Below are 12,983 nucleotides of genomic sequence, written 5' to 3' on the forward strand. Positions count from 1 at the left end.
ATTGTGACATAACGTGAAATAACAACCCATAATGCAATAAATATTGATACAAAAGCATGATGCAAAATGGACGTATCACATATCAACCGTTTTATGTTGCGTACGTGTCATTCAAGAGTGAAATGATGATTGCTTCTTCCAACTAACTTACTATGTGATTTGACTGCTCCTTAGTGCCCCTACATGTACTCCCCCTACGTGTATGCAACAGTGACACGTACACATAGACGCAAAAACGAGCGTGATGCCCTAATGCATGCATGTCCAAGCACACGACGGAACACACACGGTCACGCTAAGTGCTCAACCTACACGTGCATGCACACGCATACTCGGTCAGGGTGAGCTAGTGACCGTATAAACACCGGAATATATATATATATATGTATATATATATATATATATATATTGAGCGCAATGAGCGTATTATGAAGTCCACTGACCGTATTTTTACAAATATACAGTGAAAAACAGTGTATTTATCTCATTTGAAATTAATCCATATTAACCGGAGAGGAGGCAGTATGGACCATCATTACTTGCACGCGGTGGCTCGCAGGACAAGGAGAAACTTTTGACTAATGCAAGCTCTCCCTCGCTCAGACGGTGGACGTGCAACAATTAATTTGGTGTCAGATTGCTAGAAGCATACACTATACTACTAGTGCTACTATTGTTCGACTTCCCGAATAGGCGAATAGCCAAGCGCAAAGTTTACTAATATAGTCTATAAAGGTACTATACTAGTACTAGGAACCGGATGGAGGAGCGTTTGCACTCTTATTATAATTTTAAAATGTGATAAAGCAATCTTCAACACATTTGGTTCTCTTCGAGGGTTCTCGCATGTGATAATGGAAGTTGATTGCATGGAACACTCGCCACAATTCTCGCTTAATTCTGGCTCATATCCTGTTACAAATAGTAGCGCTCGGTAATATTTCCTCTTTTTTTGTTATTCAGCATGTAAACAGGTCAGCAAACCTTGCGGCGCATCTTCGTGCGAACCGTGCTTGCTGCACTTTGAATGTGGCCCAGAGCTGGCTTGATGAAACACCTCGTTTCCTACTTCTTTTTTTGCGGGGTACCTCGCTTCCTAGTGACCAGTGTCTTGGCTGATCGTCCTAAGAATGCTTATATATGAATAAAGCTCTCTCATTTACCCGCAAAAAAGATTAAGCCATATTAACCGGAATGGAGGGAGTATGGACTAGCAGTACTTTTTGGTGTGTCCCATCAACTCGCAGAATGAGGAGAAGCTTGCAGGACAAGGTGAAGCTCGCTTATGCCTTTTGACTAATGCAACCTACCCTCGGTGGGCATGCATCAGTCCAGTCGGTGTCAGATTGTCAGAGGCATACACTGTAGTACCCAACATGCGGAGTACCATCATTGTTCGACTTCACGAAGAGGCGATGAGCCAAGCGCAGTAGTACGAGTAGTACTACTACTAGAACCGCATGGTGGAGCGTTTGTACTCTTATTTCTTTTTATCTCTGATAAAGTACATGCTTATTCCGGAGAAGGGCAGAAAACGGCAGCCCAATATGTAATGAATGATATCGATCAACCAACCATGCTCGAATATATCTTGGCCTCCATGTGAACCCGTATGTGTGTTCTCGCTCCTCGTCTCTCTCAAGGAACAGCGGGTTGGCTCTTTGCCGTCAATTGAGATCGGTTTGCTCACACTCCTGTCCCACATGTCAGTGATATGCCAAGAGGAGGTGCGTTGACCGACTGGCCATATGCATACTTGGTTTTGAACCTTCATACTACTCCTCCCTCCGTCACAGTTTACAGGGCGCGCTTCATTATGATGCATTTCTCTCAATGCATTTCCACCACCAGAGAGACTTTAGATGCGTTTGGTTTAATGCTCAATTAATTAGAGCGTGGTAACCGCAATCAAGTCCACAATTTTCTCTCCATGTAACTACGGAGTGGAGTAAGTGCATGCATGTGTGTACCCGGGGTGGAAGCACTGCATGCATGTGTGTACGCATTATTCCCTCTAGTAATAGACGCCGTGCTATAACTACCAATGCTATTTTTTAGGCCGATCACTAGTCGCCTTGGTCCCACAGATCTTTTTTCTTTTTTCTGAAGCGCGCTATATAAACAGTGACGGATGGAGTAGTATGAGCGGGTTCAAAGAAGAGCGTATTGATGGTTCCTTCTTCAGAGCAACTTATAGTGGGAAAGGTGGGGCTTATGATTTGACTGCTCATTACTCACTATTAATGCGGCGCAATGACTGGGCTGAGTCTCCCATGCGGTTGTGCACTACCCCCTTGGTTCTTAAATATACTCCGGAGTATATTTGTCTTTCTAGAGATTTCAACGAGTGACTACTCAAATATTTGTCTCTTTAGAGATTTCAAATGGACTGGCACATACAGATGTATATACATATTTTAGAGTGTAGATTCTCTCATTTTGCTCCGTATGTAGCCACTTGTTGAAATATCTAGAAAGACGAATAGAATATTTAGGAACGGAGGGAGTACACATATGAAGCAAAATAAGTGAATCTACACTCTAAAATATGCCCGTTTGAAATTTGTAAAAAGACAAATATTTAGGAATGAAGGAGTATAATTTTGTGCATGGCACATGGACCCAGATGATGAAGAGACTTCTGGCAATGCTATCAAGCTTCCATCATTTGTTTACATAATTGACGTACTATACAAATAATTTTCTAGCGAGACATGAAATTGTACAATAGTGTGAGCTTTCAGCTTCTGTTTCGCGTGTCTTGCCATCGATGCTCTTTCGGAAACAATAAAAAACTAACTTCCTTGCTAATGCATGTCAATTATTAGCAGATCAGAGCTAATAATTACATCACAACTGAAGACAGAGTTGTGAGAAGGTGTTAAATTAAAATTGATCCATGCTTTCATTGGCAGCAACGTCCCCCCAGCTCTGTCTAAATCAACAAGGCATGTTGGGAAAAAAAGTAGTTGTCTGGAGCATGCAACATTCCGATCATTTTGTGCAGTTCCACTAAAATAGAGTTGAGCGTCCATGTTCCAAAGATATTAAGTGTGATTACGATAATAGAGGACTGCTGATGAAACAATAAACACATAAATAGAAGCCAGTCACCTTTGCAGTCTCTCTTAAGACTAACTAGTTGGAGAAGATTAGGCTCGGAGTTGGATGAGGAGGATAGAGCAAAACCAATCTCCCTTTGTGCAGTCGCACTGAAATGTAGAGATGTTATCCATGTGACATTTTAGTATAACTGCACAAAACACTCTTAACAAAAAAAATATTTGTGCAGTTCACCAAAAGGTCGCAATAGCAACGAGGTGAAATGGATAGCCCTGTTTGCAAAAAAGAGGTAGAAAGGAAACAATTACTGGCCAATAACAGTTGATGACACATGCTACGACAAAAAAGAATCATATTCCTTGCCCTAAGGGAAGATAACAACACGGTTGTCTTTGTCTAAAACGGTGTGAGGATGAGAATGCAATATGGAAAGTACGCTGGACGAGCTACGTTTTGGGCAAAGAACTATGGAAGATCCACATGTAGCGACGTGGGAAGACGGGCAGTGGAGCAAGGCTGGAGGGGATACCTGGAGGTCGTCGGGATGTAACTAGGTGAGCGGCGGCAGGCGAAATCTACGAGCAGGTGGCGTAGGCCCTGCCGCGCCGGAGCTTGGTCAGAGAGAACGGCGTGTACCGCAGATCGGGACGTGCTGCCTCGGCACCGTCGAATGGAGAAACGATGCACTTCCTCCCTTTCCCCCGGCGGACGGGATGCGTCCGGATCAGTGACCAACGGTGAGAGAGAGAGAGGCCACCGCACTCCCTTTCCCCCGGCGGAAGGGATGCGGCCGGATCAGTGACCAACGGTGAGAGAGAGAGAGGCCACCGCAGCCTTGTGTGAGATACTCTGAAGAGCGACAAACCAGGCACGCAAGGCTCCATTGTATATAGTGAGTGGACTACCTTTTTCTCCATAAAAATCATTTTATATTCTGTGTACGTGCCATTGAGCGCTATAACTTTATTTGAAAATAATGCGGCAACGCGTCAAGTCGAACTTTACTTCGTGCAGGCGTGGTACATGACCTCCCTAGGTAAACAGCCGCTACAGGCGTTCAAATTAGCACGTGGGCTGCCATTTCGTAAAGAAATGAGCTCCACCATGTACCCGCATGGGTGTGGCTGGGCATGAAGCGTGAGTACGTGCACGGTGCACCTATTCTCTTCTTGTATACGTACACCACCTACGCGGGGTTGTGTGAGAGAGATACAAACCTAGAGAGATATAGTGTGTGGGTTCTTGAGAGTTTTTTTTTGGGGGGGGGGGGTTCAATCAAAAAATGTAACATATGCAATGTGTGTGAAATAGAGTCCTGGATATAACATAGAATCAAAAAGAGGGATTATGTGTGTGTGTGTGCGCGCGCGATCGATAAAGAGTGCCATCGAATTTGTGTGTGCCCACGTCAAAGATATAGAGCGGTTGGCCTACTAGAATGTGAGAGGGGCCATGTGCAGTTTGTCTCTGTGGCATGGATACCTACCTGCAGCGCTCGACTATCGGTGTGTGGTGGGGGAAGAGGGAGGCCCAATTAACTATAGAGGTACAATGGCTGGTATATGTGTGGAGGATGAGAGAGGCCTACCTCATGTATTAAGGAGATCGATCTGTCTCATGTATTAAGGGAGATCGATCGACATCCATGCATATGTGCAGGAGAGGAATAAGGTTGGGAGAGAGACAGAGCTAGAGTGTTGGAGGGGGTGGTAGTGGAGTTGCTTCTAACAAATGGTGGGATAGGCTTGCTAGACAAACGGAGGGCACACCCGCAATATCAATAAGAGAGGAGATGGCTGCTTGTTGTCTGTGCACGTGCGTGTGAGAGACGGGTCAGGAGGCATGCACGAATGATGAGGGGGGACGATGTGGCTATGGTAAGCAGACATAACTACATAGGAAGATCAATCACCCTTTGTTAGAGAAAGGAGAGACATAACTTGTGAGGTACGTCGATCGATGGGGGAGGGTAGTTAAAGTCGATCCAGGTATATGTTGGGAGATCGATCAGTATACATGCATGTGTGTGTTAGAAGCAAACAAGGCACGTGGAGAAGGATAGGATAGAGGGATGCATGTAGGAGGTGGTACGAGAGGCATACTATATCAAGCGGGGAGGAGTGTGCGAGTACGAGAACGATGAAAAGAGTGGTGGGAGTGAGGCATGGACGGTGACAAGAGAAGAGGGGAAGCTTGTGTTTGTGCTAGGCACACCTGGCTAGAGAGGCATATCGATCGATGTGTGCCCTAAAGAAGGAGCTGGGGGGCCTACACACACCGTGGGTGAACAACCTAAAGTGAAAAGACGAATTTGCACGATGGAGCTAGAGAATGCTGAGGGAGGGTGAGAGGGATGCGGGCGTGTGCATGCACAAGAGAAAGTTAGCGCTAGCCACAAAGATAAGAGGGTTGTGTGGGTGTAAAAGACGAATAGAGATCATATATACTTCATTATAAAAAGCGAATTCAGATATTTGAAGAATTTATCATAGTGTTTTAAACCGACGCATGTGTGAATATATATAACGGTGATACACATGGTGTGTTTATGAACATGTTATACTATATTTAATATATTTTATCTCTACTCTTATAAAAAATGGAGTTGTTGATGATGGTGTGCCTGCCATCCTGCATTATAGGCCGTCCGATTTATATCTGGCGGATAGCAAGGAAACTATGATGGTTGAAGTTGGCAACAATCATGATTGTAGATTCTTATTGAAATAGAGAAACGAATTCAAATTTAGTTCTAATTGCAGCAGTAGTATAGACATTTGGAATGCACTAAAATGTTGGTATGAGTAGGTTACATGCATTATACAGCAAGCGAAAAAATTAATCGGACATAACATGGATTCATACTCCCTCCTTCCATCTATATAGGGCGTAATGAGATTTTTAAGACCGCCTTTGACTATTGACAAGATTAATAGTACATGACATGCACAATGTGAAAATTATATCATTGAAAGAACCTTTCACAGACAAAGTTAATGGTGTGCTTTGTGTAAGTTGCATGTCATTGCTCTAATATTTGGTCAAAGTTAGCATCGAAAAACACATTAGGCCCTATATAGATGGAAGGAGGGAGTAGCTTTGAATAGCATTTGTATAGTAAAACGGGGCAAGACTCTCTCTTTGTGTGGTGTGAATAGTTCTATTTTTTTTGTTTTCTTTTTGGTTGAGGGAAGTGCGAATTGATTTGGTACGTACAAGTACAATATTACTACATGTTAGGCTTGTCCCTAAAATTCAACCCGCGTCTTGTTATATCCCAAAAATTCAGATATCATGCTCCCAAGACTGGCGCCTTCACAACCCGCCCCTTGCTATCCCAAAATTACAACGCGCGCGAAAACTCCCTCCAGCTGCCAAATCCCGACACGCGAAATCCCCCTTCTAACCCTGAGCCGAAAGGGCCGCTAGTTCAAATTGGTGGGGGGTACTTTTGTAACACACCCTACATTTTGGACAAGCGCGTCCCTAAGTCATGCTTCACCCCCTCCCATCGCCCCCTTTTCGCCATTCGAAATCCCAGGCCGCCATAACCTCTCTGCTCCAGCCGCGAAACCCCGACCTCCTCCGTCCGCCACATCACCGCTGCCCAGTCGGAGCCTCTTCCCTGACGACGTCGTCCACCACAACAGCTCGACGTCCCTCGTCCACCTCCCCGGATGAGGATCCATCGTCCATCTCGCTGTCCCGCCGGTTCAGCCGCCCCGTCCTCCACCTCCAAGGAGCTGCTCCGATGATCGCCTCGTCTATCGCGGCTGCTCCATCCCCACAGCGCCGCCTTAACCTGCTCCACTGGAACCGCAACATCCTCACCGACTCCTCGGATGAAGCCGAGGCCTACTCGGCGCCACCAAAGAGGTTGTACACTCATCGCATCGCACCTTCTCCTTAACTCGACCTCCCGGCGCCGACGGTGCTCCATCCCGCACCCCCATGGAACAGCTACCTTGAAGCCGGCGCCGCGGGCGACATCTCGACGGCGGCTCTCCCCCAGTGTGAGGCCCCTTCGGTGTTAGTGTCCATACCAGCCGGATCTGCTGTTGCTGCTCCGGCTCTCGCTCGCTCGCTCGCGCTACTGCTGCTGCTCTGGCTCTCGCTCGATCGCTCGCTCGCCCAGCTGCTGCTGCTGCTCTCCCCCTCGCTCGTGCTGCTACTCTGCTTCGATTAAGCCACACTTCAGTCGACTGAATCGACTTTTGGGTCAGTCGATTTTCAGGGGTTGGGGGGGGCTCACTGGAGTTAAGGAAGAACCACCCACAACGGGGACGGGGGCTCGCCGGAGAGGTACCCCACTATCTACCTTAGGGTTCAGGGTGGGGGGCCGGGGGGCCTAGAGGGCTGGCCGGGGCGGCGGTGGCGAGTTGTTTTGGGGCGGCGAGGCGGCGCTGGGCCGGCGGTTCGGCCGGTGGTGGCTGGCAGCTCAGGGGGCTGCAGGTTGAAGATGAACTGCAGGCCCTCCCTAAACTACATGTCAAGTGCCTCTCTGCTACCATTGCATTCAGTTTTGACAGTAGCATTCAGATTCCACAGTTAATTTCAGTTTCGACAGTTAAGTTCAGAGTCAACAGTTTTTACCTCATCTGTTGTAGTCAGGTGGTTTTTGATGATGTTAATTTTACATCCATTTTACATCATCTATTGGAGATGCTATTAGAATCCCACTTGAGATTGACGATGTCTATCTTGTGCTGCTTCAGCCTTGCCGTCTTACGGCTCACCGGAGCTGCTCCAACGACAGAACGATCCCTCACAACAGAGCAGTGCCCTGGATGCCGTCTACAGATTCCTCAGATCTTCCTCCACACCTCCGACAGCCACCACTGCCTCAACTGCTTCAGCGACACGGCTACGGCAAAGAGGTTTTACACTTGTTGCATCACTTATTACTATACATTCACGTCGATCCATTAGGGCTATTTTGGTTCAACGGAAAAATGTCGATCCACTGGTTGTTACCATCACTCTAAATTTCTGCATGCTCTCCTTACATAATCTCACCATATTTTTTTCGTATGCATGTCAGATATTGTACACAGTCATGCTGAACATGTAGAGAAAAAGAGAAGAGTTTTGCGCGGCAATACAATGTCATGCAGACATCGCTCCATGGTGGGTTCAATGGCAAACCCTCCCCACCCCTCTCCAGATTGTAATCCAGAGGAAGATATCTGTTCTGAGGCGTATTCAGACGCCGCTGACCACTCCTATTTACCCCCCAAGGTGTTTGCTCTACCTTGGCATGATGATGTTAGTCATATCATGCATATGTTGCCTTGCAGTGCCTACTTTTGACATCATATATGTCATCTGCTTAGTTTAGACATGTTCTGTAATGCCACCTGTTTAGTTTCTATATCATATATGGGAATTATGCAGTCTCATGTCTTTTAGCCAGCCATAATATATGTGAAATGTGCAATGCCATCCTGTTTAACCAGGCATCATATATTTGAATGATATCTTGCCCATCCTTTTCTTCATTACATTTCCATTTGTCGACAATGTTTGTACATTAAACTACTCTTCCTGTGAATCAGCCATTTGGGTGGGAGATGGAAAAATCTGGAGTGAAAACAAGGCCTTCAGAGTAGACAGTGCTACCTGTCGAAGCAGATCTCTTGTTGGGTCCCGATAGCTCCTCAGAGATGGATTCAGAGACAGATGACCAGTCCTATTCCCCCACTGAGGTGTATGCTCTAACTTGGCACGGTTATACTGCTCATATCATGCATACGGTGTCTTGCATTGCATAGTTTAGACATCATATACACAATATTCAACACCATGTTCTTAGTTCAGACATCATATCGAATGCCCTCTGTTTAGCATATAAATCACATATGTGAATTAAATGATGCGATCCTGATTACTTAGATAACATGTAGGTGAATTATGTCATGCGATCTTGTTTAGTTATTCATCATATCTTTGAATTATGTTATGCTATGCTATCCAGTTTAGATAGACATCATATATGTGAAATTATGTCATGCTATCCATTTTAGTTAAACAATATACATGTCAACTATTTCATGCCCTCTTTTTTCCACACTATCTATTGCATCTGTCTCTCATACAATGTCTATACATTCAACTATGTTTCATGTTTATCAGCCATTTGAATTGGAGCTGGTGATACCAGTATCTAGCGGAATAAAAACACGGTCTTCAAATAAAACAGTGCTACCTATTGGTGGAGATAGCACCCCGGTTGTACATGCACAAGAACCAGCCCTACCACACATAACCCAAACTCTCGCAGATTGTACCCCTACTGTGATGGACAGAGAACCAGCTTCACCCAATCTAACCCCAACCCCAGCCGATAGTAACCCAGTTCCTGTTGACACAACACCATCTCCACCATAGAGCTCCCAAACAACAGTAGTTAGTAAGGCAGCTCCAGTGCCCAAAGGGCCAGTACTATCACAGCAAACCCCAACTCCACCAGTTAGTACGCCTATTCCTGTGGAGGAAGCACAACCAGCCAGTCGTAGTTTAGCATCTATCGCATTTGATGTTGTCAAATCGTATGTGTGTATCTTCCCATCTTGGAAATATTATACTAAAGATGAAGGAAAATGCCTGTTGCAGGTGTTTGTCCAGGAGTTATGTGTAAGTAATGTTATTCATGGCAATTACTCTGCTTTGTCCCATACATCCTACCTCCATGATGGTTATAATACAACAAATTTTCCCATTTTTCTCTATAGAGTAGGACCAATTTGGAAACTCAGGATGAGGTAACCTGTGCTAATACCTCTGCTATCTTCAAGAATGCTTGGTGGCAGTATCGGAATTACCTGAAGAAAATGTACTTCACCGGCAAAGAAACTCATCAAATTCCCTTACGTTCTCCTGAGACACATTTACTGGACGATGACTGGGAACGCCTTGTTCTGTACTGGTCCCGAACCAAGAATATGGTAAGGTCTATGAGCTCATTTTCTATTTTTAAGTATTTTATTCTTGCGTCTTACTGTACTCTGTTCATGTAGAACAAGTGCCTAAACCTGAAAAACAACTGTTCTAATTTAAGATTCCATTGTTATCATAGTTCAAAAAAGCGCTAGGCGTTAATTGCGCATTTTGCCACCGCCTTGCACTTTACTGAACAAAGCGCATGCTTATGCGCAGTTATGCATAGATTATGCGTAGTTTTGTGCAATGCGTTTTGCCAACGCCTAGAGCCTAGGCGTGCTTAAGCGCTCGCTTAGGCGCGCCTTTTTTTAACTATGATTGCTTTGCTCTTGTATCACTGTATTTACTCATACAAACTTATTTTTAAATTGAAGGATCCAATCGAAACTCCAATGGCATAGCAGGTATGTTCACGCATGTTTCTTTAACAGGTTTGCTCTTATCAATAGCTCTGTTGATTTCAATTTCAATTGTGTATACAGTTGACTTTCATATCATGCACATTACTAGCATCACAACAAAGCCAATAGTGTTGTTGTACATGTAGACCCATGGTACCCATCTGAAATCTTGTTGTGTCGTGTAGTTTCCCACGCTTTGTATTCTTTCACTGCTGCTTTGTCTTGAACTGATATGATTTGAACCGTGTCTCTATTTTGATTTGGCAAGACAATGTAGTGACCATAGGACATAGATATATGTTTTTTTTGATGCTTTTATTATGTACTAGTACTTGGCAATAGAAGACTTGGTAGTTTAATCCTGTCCACCTTACTAATGAACTGGTTCACCGAAATGAGTTTCATATACTAGTACATGCTAAACTTGTTATGTGTCTGCTTGTTTCTTCTTTTAGAATGCTGACAGAATATTGGGGAAGAGTGCCTTATTAAGCAATGGTAAAGGAAGTAATGCAGATAAGGTTCAGGATAGTGACACATCCTTGTTGATCTCCAACAAAGCTGATAAAACAGCTAAGGAAGACTATCTTGAAGACAGCGAGACAACCCCAAAGTCCTGTCTTGGTTTAGTGTTCGAGTTACTAGCCACTACCGCATGCACAAGCTATTCAAACTCACTGTCTGAATCAGTTTGGTTTCTTGAGTCTCAACTACAAGCTGAAAGACATCGATCAGCTGTGCTGTGACAAGAAGCGGAAGGACTGCGGAAGTCCCTGGAGCATTCAGATGCATACTTTCTGGTGCAACAACAGGGGTTGGAGGATTTTAGCGCCAAACAGGACAAAGCTAATCAGCTTGCTAAGCTTATTGCCAGCATGGTGGATACCTAGGATAACGTTTCTTGAGCTCTTCTGAAGTTGTTTCAGTTATGCTCTTGTTTTGCTGCCGCATTTATTTGCACTGGTGGCCAATTTTGACGGCCAAGTGTATGTAATATGCTGCTTTGTTCCCTATATTTGCACTGGTGGCGAACTTTGATGCCCAGTGGATGTAATATGTGTAATAGCGGTAATAGGCTAGCCTTAATTGCTTGCTTATTTATTTCCTTATTGTCTTGTTTAGTTGTTTGCTTGTAGTCACTGCAGTTCTTTTTCTGTGTTTTTCTAGTGGCCACAATAGCCTATTTTTGGTAACTAGGCCAAAATAATCATGGCAACACACGAACTGTTGTAACCATGGACCTCCTGCAGGCCGTATGATCCATGGGCCTTCGTTCGGCCGTAGGACCATTGGCCTTCTATACGGGCCGTAGGATCCATCGGCCTTCTATACGGGCCTTAGGGATCAATGGGCCTTCTACGGGCCGTAGGGTCCATGGGCCTTCTACGGGTCGTACTATCCATGGGCCTCATACGGGCCGTAGGATCCATGGGCCTTCTACGGGGCGTATCATCATTTCGCCAATCATGGGTCGTACTATTCGTGGACCATAACGGGTCGTTAATAGGCCATATTTGATAACTCTATGAAAACAGCCCAACGGGTTTTTTTTGACATGAAAACGGCCCAACGTATTAATGGTCCGCAAACGGGCTGACTGTAACGACGGGCTGAATTTGGCCCACAAGCAGAAAATGACAGTAACGGGCCGTATGTAACCGAGTGCTGCAAATGATCCCAAGAATCAATGGGCCCTGAGAAGGCCGAAAGATAACTTGGGCTGGAAACGGCCCAATGGAATAACGGGCCGTTAATGGGTATAAAGTGATACACTGTTCATTATGGGCCAGTTTCATCACGGGCAGTTAATGGGCCAGGAGTTACAAAGGTCCTCATATGTACCAAAAGAAGTCATGGGCCACACATGGGCCGGAAGTTAAAACGGGCTGAATCATATTGGACGGCCCAGATGATGCTACTGGGCCTAATTCGGATAGGGCGTAACGGGCCCTGGGTTAGCGCGCTATAAATGGGCTATATGCGAACAAGTCGTTAACAGGCTTTCTGTGGGCCGGGCCGCCACCTTTTGACCAAGTCAAACGGGCCGGCCTTTTCACAGAAATGGGCCTCTGTTGGGCCGTGCCACGTGTCGCTGTATCATAGGCGCCTTCGGTCTAATGAGCGGATGACATCTGTCCCAACGGTGAGCCGACACGTGTTTCCTCCAGTGAATGATGATTTTACACATGGAAAATCCCCATTGGTCGGGGCTGTTAACGGGTTATCGGATCCAAAACCCGACCCGATAGCTTAACGGCGTTCCGTTACGGTGGATGCCACGTGTCGGTCACCCTTGACGAAAGCAGTTCTGTGACGCGCGATTTATCGTCATGGAAGTGGACACTTCCGTGATGATAATTTTGGTAATGTCATGGAACACTTCTACGACAGCACAGGTATGACTATCTTGATTCTGTCATAAATTTGTCATGGATGTACATGCATGACAAAAAACATGACCTACTGTGACAAACACGTATCATCACGGAAGTGTATTTTTTGTAGTGCACATGGTGGGCCCATAACCCACAGTTCCACAGGATCGAAACCTGACTATCCTATACATCCTTGTTTTCAAAG

The sequence above is a fragment of the Triticum aestivum genome, chromosome 4B, assembly GCF_018294505.1.
Source record: "Triticum aestivum cultivar Chinese Spring chromosome 4B, IWGSC CS RefSeq v2.1, whole genome shotgun sequence".
NCBI classification, from domain to species: Eukaryota; Viridiplantae; Streptophyta; class Magnoliopsida; order Poales; family Poaceae; genus Triticum; species Triticum aestivum.